The following is a 26,527-nucleotide window of genomic DNA, read 5'->3' as shown; positions in this document are numbered from 1 at the left end:
TAGATTTTAGAGAACTTTGTGCTCTACGGAATGGCCAGCTTTGATGTTAGTTGGCCACTAGAGGGCACCCTTGGTTTGGTTCTGTTTTCAGCTCTTAAAGTTGTTTTACAGAGGGGACCAGGGTCTCAGCCAGATTGAGTGCCCTACATTCTCATCTAGAAAAAATTAGCACAGGATCCCCCCTCTCCTATCGTGTTTAAAGCCTTGGGTTCAAAAGAATAGTCCAGGGTCCCCAGTCCTGGCCCTCTGCCATCCAGAGAGGGAAAATAAAAAGTTAAATCTGGCACCGGTTAAACTGCAGCCATCGGTTTCTCCCAAGATCTATCCAGAGTTAGAAGAACCTCCAAAATGGCACTGCACCCCACCCGCATATTCCCAACTGGTCCCCCAAAGAACTCTCAACAGGGTGCCACTAGATATTTGGGGAGGGACCAGTTGCTAAAGCCCAAGACCAGCGAGCTCAAAGCCCAGAGGGACCAGACTCAACCATCGCACTGCCTTTGTGTACTTATGACCCTCATCCAGCGGACCCCAGACAACTGCAGCCCCTTCAGTAATGGCCTTTTTCCTCCTCTGATCTCTATAACTGGAAGGCAAATCACAATCCCCTTCGTTGAAAACCCCTCTAGCCTTGCTAATCTAAAGGAATCTCTCATATTCTCTCTTCAGCCTATTTGGGATGACTGTCAGCAGCTTTTACAGGTTCTTTCACCACAGAGGAGAAGGAGAGGATTCTGAGAGGAAAGAAAGAGCATACTGGGGGCCAATTGACTACTAATAAAACTTCTGAATGAAATAGATGCAGCCTTCCCTCTGACATGTCCTGATAGGACTGACCATATGGAGCAATTGACAATTTTCTGCTGGGCTCTGATAATAGGACTGAAAGGGGCTGGCAGGTGCCCCACCAATTTGACCAAGGTAAGAGAGATCCTACAAGAGAAAAAGGAGCCCCCAGCAGTGTTTTTAGAGTACCTCTTAAAGGTATAGAAGTGTTACACTACCTTTGACCCTACTTCAGTGTGCCAGCAGGTGACAGGTGTCATGGCTTCTATAGGGCAGTCCTCTTCTGAAATTAGGAAAAGGTTACTGGGTCTAGAGAGTCTGAAAACATTATCTTTACAACATCTGTTTAAGGAGGCAGAGAAAGTGTACCATAAGAGAGAGACTGACAAGCCAGCACAAGGGCACATTGGGCTCGGAGTCTGCAGACACCCCTAAGGTCCCCACAAGACCCTCAATAGGATCATAAGACCTCTGTTGAATGTAACACAACCTCTGCTCCAATCCAATCTCACAGGATCTGAGACTGCATTAATTAGGGAAGCAGAAAAACTGGCCTGACAATGGTCTCAAGTCCCTCTGATCTGTGCCAGCACCTGGGCAACATATTGGGCAGAGTCTGAGGACAGCCCCAAGGTCCTCACAGAAACATCCATGAGATCTTAAGACCTTTGGTGAGTGGAAAACAACTTCCGCTCCAATCCTATCATGCAGGACTTGTGACTGCATTCATTAGGGAAGCAGAGAAACCGGTATGATCAGGGTCACAAGTCCCTTCCAGTCCATGACAGCATCGGGCACCTTGTGGGCAGAGTCTGTGGACACCCCAAAGGTCCCCACAGGACTCTCCACGGGAACTTAGTACCTCTAGTGAGTGGATCACAACATCTGCCAGGAGGAAGGTTCGAACACCAGATATCTGGGTCCCTTCTCTGCAAGTGGAGATCTTGCCTGCATAGAGTACTCTGAACACTGAAACTCAGGAGAAAACTAGTCTCCCAGGTCTACTGATAGAGGATTACATAATCATCTGAGGAACAAGATATAACCAGAGACAATTATAACAACTAACTCCAGAGATTACCAGATGATGAAAGGCAAACATAAGAATCTTACTAACAGAAACCAAGACCACTCACCATCATAAGAATTACAGCACTCCCACCTCATCCAGTCCTGGAAACGCAAAAACACCCGAAAAGGTAGTCCTATATTTAAAAGCATATCTCAGGTTGAAGGTAGAGGACATCAAGAAGGACTTTAAAAACTCACTTAAAGAAATACAGGAGAACACTGCTAAATAGGTAGAACCTTAAGAGGAAGCACACACAAAAAAAAAAAAAACTTAAAGAATTGAAGGAAAACACGACCAAACAGGTGATGGAATTGAGTAAAACCATCCAAGACCTAAAAAGTGAAGTAGACACAATAAAGAAAACCCAAAGTAAGGCAACACTGGAGATAGAATACCTAGGCAAGAAATCTGGAACCATAGATGCGAGCATCAGCACCAGAATACAAGACATGGAAGAGAGAATGACAGATGCAGAAGATTCCATAGAGAATATTGGAACAACAATCAAATAAAATACAAAATGCAAAAGATGTTATCTCAAATATCCAGGAAATCCAGGACACAATGTGAAGTCCAAACCTACTGGTAATAGGAGTAGATGAGAATGAAGATTTTCAAGTTAAAGGGCCAGCACATATCTTCAAAAAATTATAGAAGAAAACTTTTCAAACCTAAAGAAACACATGCCCATGAATATAAAAAAAGCCTACAGAATTCCATATAGACTGGACCAGAAAAGAAATTCCTCCTGACACATAATAATCAGAAGAAGAAATGCACTAAATAGAGATATACTGTTAAAAGTAGTAAGGGAAAAAGGTCAGGTAACATATAAAGGCAGGCCTATCAGAATTACACCAGACTTTTCACCAGAGACTATGAAAGACAGAATATCCTGGACAGATGTTATACAGATACTAAGAGAACACAAATGCCAGCCCAGGCTATTAAACCCAGCCAAACTCTCAATTACCACAGATGGAGAAACCAAAGTATTTCACGATAAAAAACAAATTCACACATTAACTTTCCATGAATCCAGCCTTTCAAAGAATAATAACAGAAAAAAAAAAAAACAATACAAGGACAGGAACAACGCCCTAGAAAAAGCAAGAAAGTAATCCCTCAACAAACCAAAAAGAAGACAGCCACAAGAACAGAATGCAAACTCTAACAACAAAAATAATCGAGGCAACAATTACATTTCCTTAATATCTCTTCATATCAATGGATTCAGTTCCCCAATAAAAAGATATAGACTGGCTATAAAAACAGGACCCAATAGTCTGCTGCTTACAGGAAACCCATCTCAGGGAAAAAGACAGACACTGTCTCAGAGTGAAAGGCTAGAAAATAATTTTCCAAGCAAATGGTCTGAAGAAATCAGCTGGAGTAACCATTCAAATATCGATTAAAATTGATTTCCAACCTAAAGTTATCAAAAAAGACAAAGAAGGACACATACTCATCAAAGTTAAAATCTTCCAAGAGGAACTCTCAATTCTGAATATCTATGCTCCAAATGAAAAGGCAGTCCCATTCATTAAAGAAAGCTCAAAGCACACATTGCAGCTCACACAATAATAGTGGGAGACTTAAAAAAACACTTTTATCAATGGACATACCTTGGAAACAGAAACTAAACAGGGACACAGTGAAACTAAAAGAAGTTATTAAACAAATTGTCTTAATAGATATCTACAGAACGTTTTATCCTGAAACAAAAGGATATAACTTTTTTTCAGCACATCATGGTACCTTCTCCAAAATTGACCATATAATTGATCATAAAACAGACCTCAACTGATAAAAAATATTGCAATTGTCCAAAACATCCTATCAGACCACCAAAGACTAAGGATGATTGATCTTCAATAACAACATAAATAATGGAAAGCCAATGTTTACGTTGATAATGAACAATAGTCTTATCAGTGATACCTTGGTCAAGGAGGAATAAAGAAGAAAATTAAAGACATATTAGAGTTTAATGAAAATAAAGCCAGAACATGCCCTAACTTATGAGACTCAATGAAATCATTACTAAAAGGGAAACTCACAGATTTGAGTGCCTCAAAAAGAAACCAGAGAGAGCACATACAAGCAGCTTGAAAACACATAAAAAATCTCCAGAATTAAGGAAGCAAATTCACTCAAGAGGAGAAGATGTAAGGAAATAATAAAACTCAGTGGTGAAATTAACCAAGTGGAAACAAGAACTACTTAAAGAATCAACCAAATAGGAGCTGGTTCTTTGAGAAAATCAACAAGATAGATAAACCCTTAGCTAGCATCCCTTAAGGCACAGAGACAGCATCCTAATTAACAAAATCAGAATTGAAAAGAGAGACATAAAAACAGATCCTGACGAAATCCAAAACACCATCAGATCCTTCTACCACAGGCTATACACAACAGAACAGGATAACATGGACAAAATGGACAAATTTCTAGACAGATACCAGGTAACAAAGTTAAAACAGGATCAAGTTAACGATATATACAGTCCCATATACCCTAAAGAAATAGAAGGAGAAATTAATAGTCTCCCAATCAAAAAAAAAAAAAAAAAAAGCCCAGGAACAGATGGGTTTAATGCAGAGTTCTGTCAGACCTTCAAAGAATATTTAATTCCAGTTCTGCATGAACAATTCCACAAAATAGCAGTAGAAGATGCACTACCCAACTCATTCTATGAAACCACATTACTCTGATACCTAAACCACAGAAAGATCCAACAAAGATAAAGAACTTCAGAACAATGGCCCTTATGAATATCGAAACAAAAATACTCAGTAAAATTATCCCTAATCATATCCAAGAACACATTAAAAATTTCATTCATCCTTACCAAGTAGGTTTTATACCAGGGATACAGGGATGGTTTAATATATGGCAATCTATCAACATAATCCATTATATAAACAACCTCAAAGACAAAACCACATGATCATCTCATTAGATGCAAATAAATCATTTAAATATATCCAAAACCCGTTCATGATAAAAGTCTTGGAAGGATCAGGAATACAAGGTCCATACATAAACAGGATAAAAGCAATTTACAGTAAACCAGTACCCAACATCAAATGAAATGGTATGAAGCTGGAAGCAATCCCACTAAAATCAGTGACTAGACAAGGCTGCCCACTTTCTCCCTACCTATTCAACATTGTTCTTGAAGTCCTAGGCAGAGCAATTTGACAACGAAAGGAGTCCAAGGGGATACAAATTGGAAAAGAAGAAATCAAAATATCACTTTTTTGCAGATGATATGATAGTATATATAAATGAACCTAAACATTCCACCACAGAACTCCTAAACTTGAAAAACAACGTCAGTGAAATAGCTGGATATAAAATTAATCAAACATATCAATGACCTTTCTCTACACAAAGAATAAACAGGCTGAAAATGAAATAAGAGAAGCATCACCCTTCTCAATAGTCACAAATAATATAAAATACTTTGGAGTGACTTTAACTAAGGAAGGGAAAGATCTCTATGATAAGAACTTCAAGTCTCTAAAGAAAGAAATTAGAGAATATCTCAGAAGATGGAAAGATCGTCCATTATCATGGATTGGCAGTATCAACATTGTAAAAATGGCCATCTTGCAAAAAGAAATCTACAGATTCAATAAAATCTCCATTAAAATTCCAACTCAATTCTTCAATGAATTAGAAAGGGCAATCTGCAAATACATTGGGAATAAACAAAACCTAGGATAGCAAAAACTCTTCTCATGGATAAAAGAACCTCTGGTGCAATCACCATACCTGACCCAAACCTATACTACAAAGCAATTGTGATAAAAACTGCATGGTACTGATATAGTGACAGACAAGTAGACCAATGAAATATGATTGAAAACCCAGAAATGATCCAACACACCTATTGTCAATTGATCATCTACACGGGAGCTAAAACCATCTAGTGGAAAAAAGACTGCATTTTCAACAAATGGTGCTGGTACAATTGGTGGTTATCATGTAGAAGAATGTGAATCAATCCATTCCTATCTCCTTGTACTAAGGTCAAATGTAAGTGGATCAAGGAGCTCCAGATAAAATCATACTGAAACTTGTAGAGGAGAAAATGAGGAAAAGCCTCAAAGATATGGGAACAGGGGAAAAATTCCTGAATAAAAGACAAATGGCTTGTATTGTAAGATTTAGAATTGACAAATGGGACCTCATAAACCTGCAAATCTTTTGTAAGGCAAAAGACACCTTCAATAAGACAAAAAGGTCACCAACAGATTGTGAAAGGATCTTTCACTATCCTAAATTAGATAGGGGAGTAATATCAAATATATATAAAGAATTCAGAAGGTGGTCTCCAGAAAATCAAATAACTCCATTTAAAAATGGGGCTCAGAGCTAAAGAAAGAATTCTCACCTGAGGAATACCAAATGGCTAAGAAGCACCTGAAACAATGTTCACCATCCTTAATCAGCAGTGAAATGTAAATCAAAACAACCCTGAGATTCCATCTCACACCAGACAGAATGGCTAAGATCAAATATTCAGATGACAGCAGATGCTGGCAAGGATGTGGAGAAAGCAGAAAACTCCTCCATTGTTGTTGGAATTGCAAGTTTTAAATCATCTCTGGAAATGAGAAAATTGGAAATTGTACTACCATAGGCTCACACAATACCTGTCCTGGGCATATATCCAGAAGCTGTTCCAACTAGTAAGACACATGCTCCACTATGTTCAGAGCAGCCTTATTTATAGTAGCCAGAAGCTGGAAAGAATCCAGATGCCTGTCAACAGAAAATGTTTACAAAATTGTGGTACATTTACACAATGGAGTACTACTACTAATAGTACAGCTATTGAAAAGAATGAGTTTATGAAATTTATAGGCAAATGGTTGGACCTGGAGAGCATCATCCTGAGTGAGGTAACTCAATCACAAAAGAATGCTAATGATATGTACTCACTAATAAGTGGATATTAGCCCTGAAACCTAGAATAACCCCAAGGTATAAGACACAATTTGCCAAATACATGAAACTCAAGAAGAACGAAAACCAAAGTGTGGACACTTGCCCCTTCTTAGAATTGGAAACAAAACACCCATGGGAGTAGTTACAGAGACAAAGTTTGGAGCATAGACAAAAGGATGGACCTTCTAGAGATTGCCATATGCAGGGATCCATCCACTAATCAGTCTCCAAACACTGACACCACTCCATACACTTGCAAGGTTTTGCTGAGTGGACCCTGATATAGCTGTCTCTTGTGAGATTATACCGGGGCCTAGCAAAGAAGTGGATGCTCACAGTAATCTATTGGATGGATCACATGGCCCCAATGGAGGAGCTAGAGAAAATATCCAAGCAGCTAAAGGGATCTGCAATCCTCTAGGTAAAAAAACATTATGAACTAACCAGTACCCCAAAGCTCTTGACTGTAGCTGCATATGTATCAAAAGATTGCCTAGTAGGCCATCCCTGGAAAGAGAGCCCGATTGGGCATGCACACTAATTATGCCCCAGTATAGGGGAACGCCAGTGTCAAAAAGTGGTAGTGAGTGGGTAAGGGAGTGGGGGAGGGGGAGGGTATGCGAGACTTTTGGGATAGTGTTGGAAATTTAGATGAAAAAAATACCTAATAAAATATATTAAAAAGAGATTGAGACTGAAAAAGAAAAAAGACAAATAAAAAAGAGAGAGGCTGAGGAAAGAGAAAATTGACGAGATAGAAGCCTTGAAAAAAATGTAACTAGGTTTGCGGCTGTATTCACAGGTGATAAAGAAGTTTATAGAAAAGGTAGATATCCTTGGTCTGTCTGATCTTCTGGGAGTCAAGTTGCGTTTGGGACCATGAAATCCTGGTGGGACCAAGATCCTGGGATCCTGAGATCCTCTGCACCTGGCCATGTTAGAACTCTGGGTGTTATGGGGCTGGCTGCTGCGTTTTCTTCCAAGGACTGTTCAGGGCCTTGGCCAAGACAGAATAGAAATAACCCATGCCACTTGTCCGGCACAGTTCCTGCATGCCTGGATCCTTCTGATTCCAGCTACTCCATGTGTTGATGACAGATGTTCTTCCTCCTGTCTGATTATCTGATCCTTAGAATGTTGGAGTACCTTGGATTGAAGCAGCCTCTCGGTGTTGTGGGGCTGCCTTCAGAGTTTGCATGCATGGCCTGCTCAAGGCACTGGCTCCAGAAGTATTTTTAAATGATGCTTCTTGCAAACTTGCCTGTCTCCAAAAATATCTGACATATTTTTATAGGAATGGATTTAATCTTATAAATATATTAAGGAAAAATGACATCTTGATGATTTTAAAATATCCTAACAAGAAAAAATAATGGACCTTCTCCACTAAGTCTAAAATAATTTTGAAGCCACGTGGTGGGGGCACACACATATTTCGAAGTTTTTGAAAGGAGAAGTAGGCAGATCTCAAATTGAGACCAGTCTAGTTTACAAAGTAATTTCCAGGACTAATAGATATACAAAAAAAAAAAATACTTATAATAAAAAACAAACAATACAAAACAAACAAACAAAACAAAAAACAAACAATCAAACAAAAAAGACAGTCCTGGAAAGGAATGATAATTTTATATTATGTGGTTGTTAGCCACATATCCCTGTGCACATATGTAAATACACTTATGTTTTTTTAAATTTTTTTTAATTTTAGTAGTTATTTTCTCCATTTACATTTCAAATGCTATCATAACAGTCACCTTTAGCCTTTCCCCTCCCTTCCCCCTGCCCTGATCCCCTACCCACTCACTCCCATTTCTTTGTCCTGGAATTCCACTGTACTGGAGCATCAAGTACAATGGGAACAGAGAGTAGGGGCTGGTCCTGGGAAAGAGAAAGGGGCCAATCAGTCATTTTATCCTTCCTCTCAGGTAGCAGTTTATTTTGGTTCAAGAAACAAATATACTTTCTTTCAATGAATTTTATAAGTGAACAGGAAATATTTCCATCTCTCAGAACTGCCTGTGGAAATTTTATTGTGGTTATAGGAGTTTTTTTGGGTCTATTTTCCGAAGAACAATTAAAGCCAGGTATGTTTAAACATACCTGTATTAGCACCAACACGGAATGCTGAACCGCAACACTCTATCACTTCCTAGAGAATACATAACATACTAAGTGCCTACCTCAACACTAAAATGAAGTGAAATAAAATCAAACAAATGTACCTTCGATAATTGTATCTAGTGCATTGGGAAGTTTATAAGATAATGAATCAAAAAATTCAATTATCTTTATGATAAAAATAATTAGAAATGTTAAGAAGGTTAAACAATTACTACAAGAAGGGGGAGGGAGAGACCTGGGTGAGAAACCACACACGGAGGGGAAGAGATGAACTTGATCAAGTACTGTGGGGGGTTGTGAAACAGGAGTGCATTGATGAAGATCAGCAAAAAGAATGGAAACAGGCAACTTTGTGAGGTAGGAGGTGAGAAAACCCTCTAGAATGTACCAGAGACCTGGGAGCTGAGAGACTCCCAGGACTCAAAGGGAGTGACCTTAGATGAAATGCCCTCCAGTTGGGAAAGGGGACTTGTAGAGTTCTACCAGCAGTCCTCTTCTGTATGTGTATTGGAGGCCTCATATGAGCAGGTGAATTCTGTATCTTTGAAGGGTCAGAGTTTCAGACTTCATGGTTGAACAGTTTAAATGAGACTGTGGGTCTTCCTAGAGGGATACCCTTGTTTTTAACATTTTTTAAACTTTGTTAATTCAACAACAAGCGTCAGATGCTCCAGTCCATTAGTTGGTTGCAAATATCTGCAGCTGAATCCTTCACCTGCTAGTTCCTAATGAGGTACATGTCTTAAACTTGTTGTAGTGTATGTACTAGATAATGAATCAAAATAATATCAAAAATATATTGCATATTGTAACTGAGAAATATAACGTTGGTTCTAAGGGACCTATTCACATTCAGTTCAAGATATCGGTAATAAACAGTGTTTCTCAATGTTTCTTAAAATGACTGTGGGTAACCTAAAGAAACAAAGCTAAACCAAACTAAACCAAAAGAAACACCCTCTTCTATACATTGTCTCATCTTCTTCCAATTGACCAGTTCTTAAAAGCCATGCTCTTGAGTGAAACTACACATTGGAAGTGCCCTTCCCCTACTCTGATTCAGAATATCACTTTACATGAGCTCAGATATCTTATTTTGTAATCTGAGTGAATGTGTGACTTTGATATTAGTTGATTGTTAATAGAAAGCACAAATTGTGTAGGAATGTGAATGAATGTTACAGATGCCATTCCAATATCATTCCCATTGGAGGGAATAAGATAAAAGAATCATAATTCATAATAAGTATTAGAGAAGTAGAAATTGAGAGAGAGAGACAAACAGACAGACAGACATAGAGATAGAGACAGAGACACAGAGACACAGAGACAGAGAGAAAGAGAAATTTCATCACCTAGAATATAATATTGTAGAGCACTGATAGATATTTCAGTACTTTTATCATCTATTGCTTTTGCAGAATACCTTCTTGCAGTAAGCAACCTCTGCAGTTTTCTGAATTCACACATTTGTAATATTAATACTACCATGACTGTACTTCTTAAGAACAAACAAGTTAGTGAAACAATCAGATGAAGTTGTATGCAACCAACCAACGGACAGAATATGTTGAACCATTGGTTTAATTGGAGAAAAACTGAAGGAGACTGAGGAGGAGATCAACCTGTAGGAGGACTAGATGTCTCCATTAATATGGACCCAGAATTCTCCCAAATGCTAGACAACCAAAATGGCAGCTTACACCAACTATAGTTAGAAGGTCCCCAAAACATACACAGAAAAAAAAAAATCTTGGTCTCTGTTCAATCAGAAATGATGCAATGATTCTCAAGAACCTAGAGACCCCAGGGTGTTTAGAAATCAGATGGAATGGGTACATGCTCTTGGAGACAGGGGATGGCCAGTCGATATGGCATGTGGAACAGTAGGAGGGTGGACAGGGTTCAATGAATGAATGAATTAATAAATAAAAAAGAATACTGCCAAGTAACCACGCCCCATATACTCTAATTCTTTAATCATAATCCAAGAAAACTCACATGTTCACATAACAGCACACTCAAAAATATAACTAAAAAATACACACACACATATAACTGAAATTCCATGATTTTGAAGTTCATTTTACAAAGAAATACAGTGGAACAGAGTTTTTCTTTTGTTCCATTAATTTACATACATTTGTTCTCCTAATCTACCCAAAATATGGATTGTTCTCCATAAAAAAGGCCAAAATCTCCTAACATAGTTTTTATCTGGGAAAATCTCCCAACATAATTTTATCTAGATCCACACCAATTATACCATTCATTAGAATATAATCTGGATTCAGTTAGATATACATTAAATTTATATTTAAATTTCAGTTATTTGTTGTAACATGGATGTAAAGTAGAATATCAGGGTAATGTCTTTTTCATCTCTCTACTGATATGGGCATTGGTTTAAAAGAACAATAACCTGCTGGGCACTGGAAAGAAGGCTCCATGGAGAGAATATATTCTTGGCACCTCTGTAAAATTCCAGGCATTTCTATTCATGTCTGCAACACTGTGGGTGGGAACAGGTAGATATCCCAATAGTGTACTGGCTATTCAAACTCGTCAAAATGGTGGGTGTAATACACTCTGAGAGACCAAACGGTGAGGACATTCTACTCATATCTGAACATATGTGTATGTTCATGGTGTGACCTCACAATTGGGAACAGACACTCCACTCATATGAAGCCAGGAAACCCTCTTGCATACCACACATGAAACCTTGAGTTCAGCAGTTCCATAACCTATGTGTCTCTAAGTATGAAATGGGAAGATTTATATTCTCATTGTCTTGTTAATCCTGTTTTCTCTTAAATTCCAGAAATTAAACCAATGTATTCTCAGATTCAGGATGGTAGAACACAACATTTTGTCTTTCTGGAATAGCATCCAACTATCATCAGAAAGACTTTTCAACTTACCCTCAGGACAATAAGTATCCATTTAGAGGGTTTTAACAGGATAACAAATGTATTTAGTTTTCTATTTGAGAAATAGACTGTCTAGAATGTACAACAATGTACAGGTTAAAATGAACTTACCTTGGAGCCTGGCAAGAGTGAACTGAAAATAATTGTCAGTGGTGTTCTCTGTATATGGAATATGTCAAGGGAATAGATCTTAGAGTGACAGAGACAGAGTGGATATGGACAGAGACAGAGACATAGAGAAATAGAATGGGGTGATGAGATGATGGATGGTCTTGATTTTAAAACGTAAATGAAGAAAATATCTAATGTAATATTGAAAGAAAGAAAAAAAGAATCATTTTTACAATATTTCTTTTCTTCAGAACCCCATGCCTCATACACCAAATTCATACAGTTTCCGTTTGTGAAGCACGCTTGATACATCTAAAAAGAAAATGTGACAAAGAGTTGCAACAGAGAGTTTTGGAAGGGGCTAGACTGAAAGCCTAGCAGTTAATCACTTGCTCCCTACAAAACTAACATAAATGCCCTGTGGATGTAGAAATCATCTATTAGAGGATCACAGAATGCAGGGGAAGGATGCCCAGAGAAACCTGTCTAGAAAGATGACCCATACCAATAAGCTTTTCCTCTAATTGAGAGACCTTGCCTCAGTGAAAAGATAGACAACACATTAGGGTCATTTCCTGAATCCACTTTGGGCTTCAACAAGTGTCTGCATGCACATGTAGAGGAAAAACCTTCATATATACTGTTCTTTCTCTTATAATTGCCAACACGCATGGTATCTCTTAAACACACACACACACACACACACACACACACACACACACACACACACACACACACACACACATAAACACATGCAGAAAAGAAAAAAAGTTCTGGAATAGGGAAGACTAGACAGAATGGCTAAAATAAGAAATAACAAAAGCCAATGCCACTGTTGCATATTCTTGAAGCCACAACCAAAGCTTAGGTACTGCTTTTAATGGATGGCCTGCTGCAGACTGGCCTCAATCAGCCCTCCTCAATCTCTGGGAGAAATCGTTGTCCTGGTATAGGTGGGCAGGAAGCTGACATTTAAGTGTCAATCAGATACAAACACAGAGGGGGTGCTGTACCTGAATGTAATTTCTCAAAGAAATCATCAGATTATTAATATAGAAACAAATAGGGAAGTTGGTTTTCAAATCAGCCAGGTAAATGAGGTTACTGAATTCTTAAAGACTCATGTCCAAAATAGAGCAATAAAAACATAATGACTGGCAGGGACTGAGCAATAAAATAACTGAAATGAATTCTTCTCTAAAGTCAGCTATATTCTTTGAAGCTAGGTTTGAACACTTTATGATCACACCATGCAAATGGATTTCACACTCTAGCCATGGTTCTAATTAGGGAGTTTCTTTCTAGCTAATCTTCTCATGAATAATTCAAAACTGTTGTTCCCCCTCAAACCACAGCACAAGTTATTTCCTAAACCATTGTAAATTCCTGTATGTGAGAGGGATTGTATGGGGGAATCTTTCTACTAACAACTAATGTAGCCTGCCATGCATAAGTATAACAAATATTCTAAACATACTTTCCTAAAGTTGTCCTGAGATTTCTAACTCTATGTAGTATATAGCAATGGCTGTCACAATCTCTCTTATAATACTAGAGGTAACTCTGGTTGTTACAGGTAACATTCTTACTGAATTCCAAGCCCAGGATCCGCTCAAGGACTACCTAGAATATTGGTGAAGGACAGGGAACAAAGTTGGATATTGCTTAGATATTTGCCAAGTCATTACTTGGAGGCACTTATAATAAAACAACATTGAAAGAAGTCACAAAGATTCAATCACTTACTAATGTAAGGACAAGTTTGATGCATTTTTTCCAGGATGGTTCCTGAAGACTTAGTTTCCATGAACTTTTTGACTAGGGACTGTGTCTAAATATTTAGAACTGTCACGGGAGTCACTACTGGGGTTTGTGTTCCAATGGCTGGTGTGCGTTTGTGTGTGTGTGTGTGTGGGTGTGTGAGTGTGTGTGTGTTTGTGTGAGTGTTGTGTGTGTTTATGTGTGTGTGTGTGTTTGTGTGTGTTTATGTATGTGTGAGTGTGGGTGAATATGACAACAAGCTAATGTTCATCTCTTAGTGATACTGTGAGCACTCTGCTGCCTATCTTAAATCATCACAGCTGTCAGTGTCTAAAGCTAACTGAATCCAGAAAGCAATTTAGTAGATTTGATTAATGTCTCCTTACATCACATAGATATTTTCTACAGTGCATATAAGCACATATATTTTAGAATATACTGAAACTTAAAAATGTAAATTAAAAAAAAAACAAAAACCTCTACCAACTTCAAATTAAAAAAACACATTTATTTTAGAATTCTCTAGGATACTCGCAATTTCCTGTATTCCCTACTCATGATGTCCATATGTTAGCATCTTACAAATTTGTATGACAATAATGAGGAGAAAATAAAATTTGTAAGGAAAAAAAAAGACAGTTTTGTCTTAGACTACTTATTAACAAATGCCTGGGCCACAAACTGTGGCTTATTCCCAGAATAACGTATTTAACACATTCAAAATATTTTATGTTTTGTACATTTTTAGTTACCCCTTTATCTATTTACTTAGCATCTTCCTAAATATCTCCCTTAGCATATGTGCCAGCATCGGTCCCTGAATCTGTTTATTCTCCTAATATTTCATAGAATACTCTCTTTTTGAAAAGTCTCACCTCATATTTTCTTCCTCAGCTCATTTGTCATACACATTATTTAATTGACAGATGATGTTTATAAGAGAGTCTCAAAATTTGGGGCACTAATAACAACTAAATATCTCATTTAAAATATATAAAGTAGGTTTTGTGTATGCCACATGGCTGCAGTACCTGGAATGGCCAGAAGAAGAAGTCAGATCTCCCAGACTTAGAGACAGATGGGAGGGTGCAAAGGGTTCTGAGCCATCTCTCCAGCCCCTCAATAACAAAGTTTTGTCACAGAAAAGATAAAAACGGACATTGCCATTTCTAAATTCTTTCACACTGTAGATATCAGTCCACACTCCTTTTAGTAGTCAAGAGACCTGGAGTATATTATCGTTTTCTTACTCCCACTTTTGAGGGTACTTACACCTGAATTTTCCCTAGTATAAGATTGTGAAGGAATGAATGGCAGATTTTCCAGGCTATTTGCTAACGGTATACCTGTTTTGGTCTACAGAGCTTCCATACACTATCCTGCATGCCCTTAATCTCTGACAACCCCCTTACCTTGTGGATTCTTACCTTTGGACACTGATTTACACTTTTTTTTTGTGCAGCCATCAGTGTTTTGGCACTAACGGATTTTGTTCAGTAGGTGCTATTTAACACATAAAGATCCACCGAATTTTAAAATATTCATTGTTATAATCTAATTTTATACAGATAGTATTAAGATCTCGTATGGAATTCAAATGTTTCAACAAAAATGAATTGAATTTTGGACGTTGTGTAAACTTTTAAACAATCCTCTGGTTTTAAAATTTGGTGTGTATGTGTGTGTGTGTGTGTGTGTGTGTGTGTGTGTGTGTTTGTGTGTTACTCACCGTGGCTAAGTTTCCATCAACAAAATTTTCACAGACAAATCCAAGAATAGATTGGGGAGACTCAGAAACTTTCACCCCCAACAAAGGAGTTATTGGAAATTAATGGCTTCAGGTGAGAGGGCCAGTTTTCTTCATGGATTTGGCTAGTGAAAGGTTGCCCGTGTTCCAGTATATATTTGTCCCTACCCACACATATGTAGTCAGGACTAAATGGACTCAGCTATCTATATAAAAATGCACATGGACTTAAGGATAAGAGTGATACAGGAGAAGTGGGGAACATTTCAAGGAGGAGAAGATAGTGATGGATTTGCTCAAACTCATTTACATGTATGTAGAAAGTTCTTCACAAACAAATTTAAAACAAAGTAAATAAGTAAGTAATTAAATAAATAGACAAATAAATTTGGATGGACATACATATCAGATAGGATATGTGTGTGTGTGTGTGTGCACATGTGTGTGCATATAAGCATGTAGATATGTAGCACCTGTGACTAGAGGAATGCAATCATGCAGTATCTTTCTTTATGTCTCTCTGCCACTTTCCTATGATGCAGTGTGTTGATTAGAATATCTTTTGCCCATGGGATGTGGCACTATTACAAGGTGTTGGCTTGTTTTAGGAAGTGCATCATTGTGTAGGCTTGCTTTTATGTAGTGCACAATCTCTACCCAGTGACAAAAATCGATCCTCTTCTTTGCTACCTATGGCCACAAGATTCCACCTGGTTGTCTTCAGACTAAGATATAGACCAATCAGTTCCTTCCCCAGCACCTCCTCTACCTGGATGCTGCCATGCTTCCTACCAAGATCAAAATGTACTGACCCTCTGAAACTGTAAGACAACCTCAATTAAATTTTCCCTATAAGAGTTTCTTTCCTGAGTCATGATGTCTCTTCACATCAATGAAACCCTGTAGAACATACGCAGTATGTTAGCCTGATTTTAATGCTTACAAGATGATTGCAACCAGCATGCAAAGACAAAGTAAAGATGACAAATGAGTTTCTGTATTTTTTGAACTTCTGAATTTTTGAATGAATATGGGGATTGGGAAAATTAAAAAGTTATGGGAAGGAGAAAGAGAGGATGCAAAGACCTATTGGGCACCTGTCACTTGCTTTTGCAATCAATATTTTTATTTTAAAACAACACCAACAACTAAAACAACCAACAACAGGGCATCCATACAACAGATTCACAGAGAAGACACCAAAGGGCATTACATTCTTGTAAATCATTTTCCAGCTAATGTCTGGTGTATTGAGCCTAAGGATTTTACTGTCAAACCCTGATGATTAATCACTAGATTGTATCCCCTAACACAATGATGAATGACACTGTGGTCAACAGGACAGTTAAGTAAATAGATTGTTTTTCACACTGTCAGTTTGAATTGTTACTATATATCCCAGTTTTTTTTTGCATTTTATCTCCATAAGTGTGTTCTTTTCAGCCCCATTTGCTACATAGAAAACGGAATCTTTTACATTGTATTTCATTTAGTGTGCACAATGGAACCTAAAGACTAATTTAATCCATTTCAAAGTAGAGCTCTCTGTTCTCTTTTCAAAATTGAAATTAAACTGTTTTCAAAATGTTTTGCACTTGCCTGGCTTAGTTTAATTAAGATTGTGGGGTGGGAGGGATTTCTCCCACATTCTCAGTTGTCTCAAACTGGAAAAACTCTCTAGAAAGGTTGTGGAACCTTTGTGACTGTGCCCTAGCAGAAGGAGGTCACTGGCGCAAGAAGGAGGGAACTGGCTAGTTCTGACCTAAATCTTGGCTTCTAAATCCAACCAAATGTGAGAAGGGCCCATTCAGGCTCTTAATGCCACAGATGAACTTGTTGTTTCCTACTATGCTGTCCTTATCATGCCAGTCTTTCCCTGGTGAGTTTTTGCCATATACATCTCTTCCTGTACATTCATTGTGTCAGGAGTTTTGACAACTTAACTTAAAAATAATTATTGTAAGTGTACATCTGTCTCTCCACCTCTTCCCCTACCCATACCCCTCTCCCCTCCTTCCTTCCTTCCTTCCTTCCCTCCTTCCCTTCCTCTCTCTCTCTCTCTCTCTCTCTCTCTCTCTCTCTCTCTCTCTCTCTCTCTCTCTCTCTCTCTCTCTCTCTCTGTCTCTCTCTCTCTCTCTGTGTGTGTGTGTGTGTGTGTGTGTGTGTGTGGGTGGGTGTTGTGTCAAATAGATTGCTGTCAATTTTGCCTACATGTATTTTTTTAATGTGTGTGTGTGGAATGATTTTCACGTTTAAAATTATTCTCACATTTCATAAATTTCAGTGCAATCTTTACTTTTATGGAGATAAGCTTCCAAATGGCTTTTTTTCTAGAACTCAAGAAATTGGAATGCTCCATAGTTTTATGACCTGAGTGAGAATTGTCAATAGGTTCCCAGTGATGCTGTGGGGCCATACTTAAGATCTGTGTAGCAGCTAGAGGAGCCTCTGTGTTCTTTGAGCCCTGCATTTAGAGAATAACTACGAATTGTTTGTACAGTTGGCTCTAGCATAGAGACTCTTTTTTTAAATTGTTTTCTCTTTGTCACTAGATGCCATGCTTTGGAAAGTCCTTCCACATGGAAACTACTGACCATATTGAATGGTGGAGAAAGGAGATTCACAGTAAATTATAAATGAAGAAAACAAAAGTTACAGCCCTATAACTGATACTCCCACAGCTTAAGCTGTGTGGAAGCATGGAGAATGTTGGAGGACTTGCAAAATTTATTTTGGTTCTCATTCCTCCTCATTGCTCACATAATTTAGTACTTAATATCCTCGTGATTTCATAGATATATTTTTCTAAATACTTCTTAATTAAGTTGTGTGAATGTGTGTAACTCTGTGAATATCTCTGTGCATTTCTCTCTTTATATGTATATTTTTCTCTGTCTCTGTGCCTACTTGTGTGTCTCTGTGTGAATGTTTATGTGCATGTCTCACTCTGTATGTCTAAGTTTCTCTGTCTTTCTGTCTCTGTCTGTCTATCTATGCCTCTCATCTTTTCTCATTTCTTCTCCTTGTTTACCTTCTTCTTCTATTGTTTCTCCTTCTTTGCCTTATCCTTCTCCTCCTTATTCTTTTCTCCTTCTGCTTCTCCTTTTCCTTCGCCTTCTCCTCCTACTCCTGTTTCTTCTTCTTCTTCATCTTCTTCTTCTTCTTCTTCTTCTTCTTCTTCTTCTTCTTCTTCTTCTTCTTCTTCTTCTTCTTCTTCTTCTTCTTCTTCTTCTTCTTCTTCTTCTTCTTCTATGCCTTTGACTTCTCCTTCTCTTCCTCCTTCTCTTATTCTCCTTCTCTCCTTCTCTCCTCCTTATTTAACCTTCTCCTTTTCTACTTCTCCAAGTCCTCCTCCTTCTTTTTGCTCTTCCTCTTCTTTTGTTCTTCTTCCTTCTCCTTCTCCTTGTCGTTCTGCTCCACCCATTCCTCTTCTTTTCCTTCTTCTCTCTTCCTCTCCATATTCTTCTCCTTCACTTTCTTTTTCTTCTTCTACATTTTTCTCTATCTCACCCTCCCTGACTCCCTCCTACCCTTACCCTACCCTCCCTGATGCATTCACAGACTCTCCTCCAGTACTACTGGTCATTTGAATTTTGTCTTGCCAAGCTATGAAAACAAGGATGGTCTCCTGAGGCATCCCCTGTTACTGGTCTTTTCCATATGTCTTTTCAATTGTCCTTTCACTGTTTTACAGATTTCTTCTAAGATCATTTTACCCCACCCCACCTCCATGCCTTGATTTCTTATGGTGGGAGTGTCCAGAGTTTCAAACTCACATCCTCTTTCCTGGTGTTCTGCCTGAGAAACCACAAAATCTAGGGGCTAGAGTTAAATTTGATCATTGAGCTTGGGGCATTGTGCTATGTACAAAATGCCTGGTCTCCAGTCATGCTGAAGTCCTTAAACCTGATGAAGCCTAATGGGTCGTAATTTTCACCTACATGGGAAGGAAGGCATTTACTCAGTGTTTCTGAAACCCTGGCTCCTGGTAAAGTTACCAAACCCACAAGCACTCCCGCCCAGCAGTGGCTAATGGCTAGCAGTCACATACAAAATGACCAAAGGTTCTGATCTTCGGGTTAGATAACTTCTAGTTACCTAGCAACAGCAAGATAACAAGCCCAATATATGAGAGGCTACTTAGCCCTACATCAGTCTCTCCCTCTCTCTCTCTCTCTCTCTCTCTCTCTCTCTCTCTCTCTCTCTCTCTCTCTCTCTCTCTCTAACTTTTACAATCCTTACTCTGTAAACTTTTACCTCTTTCTCTAAGTGTTCACCTTTCTTACTCTCTAACTTGCTTTCTGTCCTTCCTTCTATGTCTTTCCCCATCTCTCCTTTTGGCCATGGCAAGTCTAACAATCTTTTTACCCTTTGTTTTTCTCACTGCTGTCTAAAATAAAGCTCTAAAACATTAGACTGTCTATGTTTTTTTAAGGCCCTATATGGGATGCCAGAGACTAAGAATCTGGTACCATTGTCTTCCCCTAGTTCACCCCCATCCGTGTAGTGTCAGTGGATTTACACAACCAGATGCACAACCAGGGATGCATGGTAATTATCCTTCACTCCTCCCATGTCAGCCTTCACAGAGCACAGAACCTTCTGCTGGCCATATTCTCTCTCACTTCATCAACTTCCCCTAAACCCACAGTTTCACACTGGACACTTAACATTACTACGAATTATTAAAATGTAACTGCATTTAAATTTAAAAATCATCTCCTCATTTGTGTTGGTAACAATCCAATGCTTAACAGATATTTGTTAGTAGTGCTTACCTGTTGACATTGATACCATGAACTTCTTATTACTTCTGGTGCTTTGTGATTTTTTTTTTCCAAGCAAGATGAGGACTTGAACAATTTATGAAGTCATGTCTTTGGACTCACAGCACTTACATGATGTAGTTCTAGTTTCCCAGAGACTTCCAGTATCTGTGATGAGCCATAAACTTGGGACATCTGCAGCATGACCCAGAGTTTCATTGTGCTGAGCAGAGAGATCCCAAGATTTGATTGCTTTCTCTGTCCAAAGTATATATATGCGATTAAATTACAATTGCATAGTGGTTTTTATTACTCTGTGTTATTATCATTTCAAATCCTCTTATTTCTTGGCTGAGTTGCTAAATGATACCTTGTTCTGTGAACCAGCTGCCACTTTTGTTCTAAAGCGATTGGATGAATCTTTTCAGCTTTCCTAGTTCCATTTACTGAGAAAGGTAGCTTCCCTCTGAGGTTATGGTCTCAGAAGTTGTTGGATGTTTCAAACCCTTCCCTGGAATGTCTGGGACTCTGCAGAAAAGGAACGAAGACTTTTGAAACAAAAGCGAGAAACTACTTGGTGACTTCTTCTTGTCTTGTGAAAATTCTGAGATCCATTCTTGAATTTGGAAATATTCAAACACATTAAAATTATTCTACAATGAGAAAATCAACTGCATTATAATTCTGATACTTACTGACACATGAGTTATAAGGATGTTCTTTATTAAAAAAATCAATTAGTTCTTACACTCTTTATTTCGTTCTAGAACACATTTTCCCCCTTTTAACAGCTAAAAAAATCTATTTTAATTCAATTTCATTTTTAAAAATCCATATTATTTTAAAAACTTTAGTGGTAATTGTAATAAGTATCTATAAAGTGTTGCAGATGGATTATGCCCCCTCTTTCTGAGGCTAATGGAAGGTTATTAAAAAAAATTCTTTCTAATGAACATCTATTATTGTTGTTTTTGTTGTTGTTGTTATTGATGTTGTTAGAGGTTATTACTTGACTTCAGGAATGTTAAATGCTAATGAGGGTCTTATTGTTCTCCAGATGTCTCCTTTCACCCCCCCAATATATATATATATATATATATATATATATATTTGTAAAAATGTGGTGAGTCCCTGAATGCACAATATCAAATGTTTCTGATTCAACTTGTGCACAATGCAATCTAGATTCTGTCTTTTTACATTGGTTTTCCTTTGCAGGGAAATGAAATACCAAAGCCTATCTGAAATTAAGGATTTTTCAAAAGTCTCATTTCCTTGGGAATTCTAAATAAAAGTTTATATTCATTATGGAGAATGTATTATGAGCTTGTCAAGGGCATTTTAATATGAATTTCTTTCCTGTTATGTTTATTTTTCCTTGGTGATTTGAAGTCGAAGCTACTCAAATGAAAAAAAAAAAGAGGTATCTAAAACTACTTCTCATTATCTCACTTTCTTTAAATTGAGATTTCTGATGTTGAGGAGGAATGAAGTGAGTGTGCAGATATTGTCCACATAATTCCTAAAAGAAAGAGCAATAGTCATGTTCCACAAACACCTGTATTCGACACCCCAATTAAATTGCATGGGTACTGGCTGAATCTAAAGTCCCTGTAAATGAATGTGTTTGTGTGTGTGTGTGTGTGTGTGTGTGTGTGTGTGTGTGTGTGTGTGTGAATATTTCCATGTGTGTGTGTCTGTGACTCAGTATATCTAGGTGAATATGTACATGTGTGTGTTAGGATTTTATTGCTGTAAACAGACACACTTATAAATGCATGTTTTATTAGAAAACCATTTAATTGGGGCTGGCTTACAGGTTCAGAATTTCAGTCCATTATCATCAAGTTAAGAATATGTCAGGATCCAGGCAGGCATGGTTCATTTGGAGCTGAGAGTTCTACATCTTCATCTGATAGCTGCTTGGAAATGAATAGCTTCCTGGCAGTAGGCAGAGGGCATTAAAGTCTGTTCCCACTCAACATCAAATGTGTTTTTGAGTGTTTATGTGAGTATTAGTATGGGTTCTATTGACATGAAGTGTCACCAGGATCATAGTAAATTTTGAACACTTTGTAACTTCTTTTCAGATGTTTACTCCATTATTTTCATGGCTGGAAACATGGTTGCCTTCAGACAGACACAGTGTTGGAGAAGGAGATGAGTTTTAGGTCTTGATATACAGGAAGCAGATGGAGACTGTGTCAAACTGGAGATTGCTTAAGGACAGCAGACATCCAAGCCTACCACCAAATTGTTGCATTTCTTCCAACAAGATCACACCAACTCAACAAAGACACATCTCCATCAGTGTCCCAACTACTCCACCAATGTCACACCTCATGAAACTATTCCACACCTCCTGAGAGTGCCACACCTATTGGCACTATTTATATGGGCCCATTAACATTATTCTTAAAACTGTTCAATGGACCTTTCATTAAAGGTAACTTTAATGAAAGAAATAAAGAATGTTTCAAAAAATAAACAGGAGTATGTATGTCTTGGTTACTGTTCTCTTGCTGTGAGAGACATCATGACCAAACCAACTTATAAGAGGAAACATTTAATTGTGGTCTTAGAGTTCCAGAGGGCAAGTCCAGGATATCATGGTAGACATCATGGCAACACAGAGGCAAAACATGTAGAGCAGTAGTTGAGAGCCAACAACTTATGATGGAGATGGCAGAGAGTAATGAAAGAGGGAGAGAGAGAGAGAGAGAGAGAGAGAGAGAGAGAGAGAGAGAGAGAGAGAGAGAGAGAGAGAGAGCCTGATGGGTTTTTGATATTTCAAGGCTCTGTGACAAGTCTCCTTTAATAATAAAACAAATTCTAATTCATTCTAAACAGCCCATCACCTGGAAAACTAACACATTTGAACGTGTGATCATCTGTGGCACACATTTATTCAAAAGAATAAAGGAATGAAAAAGAAAATGAAATCAACTAATAAGTGGCCATGACACTTGGTAGTATAGTTTATATCATTTCTTTTCATTTCTCACAGTTTAGGGTTATTTGCATAACCTATTTCTGATCAGCCATCATTCTCAAATAATCCAAAGGCATCCTAACCCCACCCCACACCCACACACACATTTCTACTTGATTAACCATATTGGCATTACTTATTTTCATGGAAACATATCCCTTATTCTTGATTTAGTTCAAATCGTGAGAAATGTTGATGTATAATTAATTCCTATTCATAATGGGATAAAACAGAAGTCAACAGGATTGAATCCATTGTTCCTTGGAGCAGAAGATTTCCCATCGATTTAGTAAAATATTATAAATATGATTTTAAAAGAAGGCAACACCCTGAAAAAGTCTTATTTTCATATTTTCATTATTTACAGACCATTCTGTGGTATAAATAGGAATCTAGAGGAAGAAAGGTGTTTAAAGTCACTGACACACACACTTAACTGAGGTTTCCTTAGCACAGGAAGAAGATATATCAATCCTCTATATCTGGAGAGTTTCTCCAGGCCCCTAATGATATAAAAGTCTTCAGGTCTCTAGGTTAAAACAACATTGCTTTTGCCTATAATTTATGGAAAGTAACCTCTTTTATACAGTAATCATATTGATGTGTGTATGCATACAGAAATATACAGGTAAGTGCAGAGGATAGGGAAGGGTATACTGTTTTCTGCTACTTCACTCCCTAATTTTCCCCTTGTGACAGGGTTTCTTGCTGAGCTAGGAGTGAGGCTGACATTCAGGAAGCCACAGTCATCCTTCTGTCTCTGCCACTCCAATTCCTAAGCACTGGTGTTGTAGGTGAATGTTTGACCAAACACTTGGCTTTACCCCTGGGACATCTCCCCAGATTCTTCTTTATTTTAAATAACCTCTGGATTACTTTTGCCCTCAATGTAATGAAACTGCTGTATAAGAATTTGTTATTTAGAAGATGGACATATAAGTGGTCTGTGTGTGTTCAGTACAGACATGGTATATTAAGAACTACTTTCCTTAATTCCTTGAGAATTTCATACACTATATTTTGATGGAATTTACTTTCCAATTCTTTTAGTAACTCCTCCCAGAACAAAACCTGGCCCATTCCCACCTATCTCCTCCTGCCAACTTCATATCTCGTCTTCTCCCCTTTGTTACAACCCATTCAAATCATTTGTGTTTCCCATAAACTCTTGGACATCTGGCTTCCAGTAGAGAATGAACAATCTATCACCTTCAAAGTCAATACCTTTGATGAAAACTGACTATTCATCCTTCATCAACTGTCTATACCTTATCAGATAGTGATAAGTGATAGTGAGCCTTCCCGTTCAGTGATGGAAGAAAGAATGGCCTGATTTTGTGCAGAAAGACACAGTTTTTCTCTTACCTCTGTGCCTTACAAGATTTTCATTCTCTTCCTTGAGGATTTCTAAGATTCAGCTCCTCTACTTCTTGCCTCTTTCTGTGAGTATTTGTGAATATGCATGTGTGTCTATATTACAGATGTCTGAGTTTACATACAACTCAACTCAGAGTGGGATTTTGCAATTAACTGCTGGCACTATCTCACACTAGACTATATTCCTTAATGCAGACTTGGTGTGGGTAAGTACCAGAAAGGAACTGGAGATTGCTAGATATCTTCAGAGTTAGTTGTAGTATAGGTGAAGTTTAGACTTCTGACCTTACATTCTGGCTAGAACCTATGGGTTTAAGATGCATGGATAGGTGATCAATATCCTGAACTTGCATTGCATTTTTGTTCTTTTTGAACAAAACGGAGATATCCTTGAAGAGATAGATGGATCCTATCACTTTGTTTCAAATAAAGAATTCTGTGGTTAAATTGTTTTGAAATGTCAGTCATGGGTCTTTGATGAAGGCTTTGGTCCACAGTACAATGTTCATAGGTAGTACAATATGCTCTCTGAAAAGTGATTGGAACCTGAGGGCTTTAATCAATGAGTTAATCAATCAATGAATGTGCATGGAATGGGTAAAAAACTTGTAAATGAACGTCGTCATTTGGACATGTCTTCAAAGCTGTTTATTGTCTTTGTCCCTTCTTGTGTTAATGCTGACTAGCTGCCAATAAGTTGAACAACTTTGCTGCTTCATGCCCCTTTCATATTCATGTGATCATGGATCCTTCTTTCATTTGTGATAGTAACATGTCAGGTTCAGAGGAAACATGGCTTAATTCTTTAATTTTTTTTTCTAGAAACGGCATGCTAAGTGTAGAACCAATGTTACCTAGTTGTTGTAGTTGGAATATTCAGCCACGGTATCTGTTGTCTTTGAGACTCAAGAACTTTGCTGCTACCCACACCACTGGTCTTTTTTCTGAATTCACTATTGTATTATAGTAGATTTCAATATCATATGAAGTACCAGAAAAATGAGTGAAAAATGACAGTGGTGAGATGTGTTTAGAATCATTAAATTACACACTTAAAAATAAATAAATCAATGGATTTATATAGTACATAAATAAAACTCCAATAAAACTTCTGAAAAGGCTTAACTAAATGTGATGCTTCTCATGTGAGTTGTTATTTGTCATAGCACCTGTGATTTAGCTGTTAATAGTAGTGGGTTTTATTACTTATGAATCAGACACCAATACATCCATGAAGGGGTAACACTCCATTCCCTCAGGAGAAATAAATCAATTAAAAGTCATTGGATTAATTGATGAGAATTTTTTCTGGTTAAAGCTGACTTGGCAGGAAGTTGGACAGATTGGAGTGTCTCCCAGAAAGTGTAACACACATTAGAATGTAGGTGTTGTGAGGCTATAAGACATATTCACTACTTGTCACCTATTATTGAGTATTCTTGCTGTTGGAGGTACTTACCCTTCACTTCTGCCATGGAGGGAAGTGGGTCTATACCTAGTCAGAAGGAGGAGATTGGGATGAATAATGTTTGTGTGGGTTATGGAGCAGGATAAACCTTAATGTGCTGGGATTTTTTTTTATCTCCAACTTGACAATCTAGCGTCACCTTAGGAGAGAGAACAATTGAAGAATTGTCTCTATTCACTTGGTTTTTGGGTAAGTCTATGGGACATTTTCTTCCTTGATGGTCGATGTGTGAGGGTAGGCAACTGTGGGTAAGCTCATCAGTAGTCATTTATAAAAGGGAGGCTTTTACTCTGTATTTAAATAAAATATTTGATCAAGCCACATGATTTTTGGTGGTTTGAATAAGAATATCCCCTATAGATTCATATATATGGATATTTAGTCACCAGGGATTGGCAGTGTGTTTAAGGATTAGAAGGAATGAGAGAAGA

This window comes from Mus musculus, chromosome Y (genome assembly GCF_000001635.26).
Source record: "Mus musculus strain C57BL/6J chromosome Y, GRCm38.p6 C57BL/6J".
In the NCBI taxonomy this organism is placed as follows: domain Eukaryota; kingdom Metazoa; phylum Chordata; class Mammalia; order Rodentia; family Muridae; genus Mus; species Mus musculus.
The sequence above is the reverse complement of the archived record's forward strand: the minus strand, read 5'-3'. Positions refer to the sequence as shown.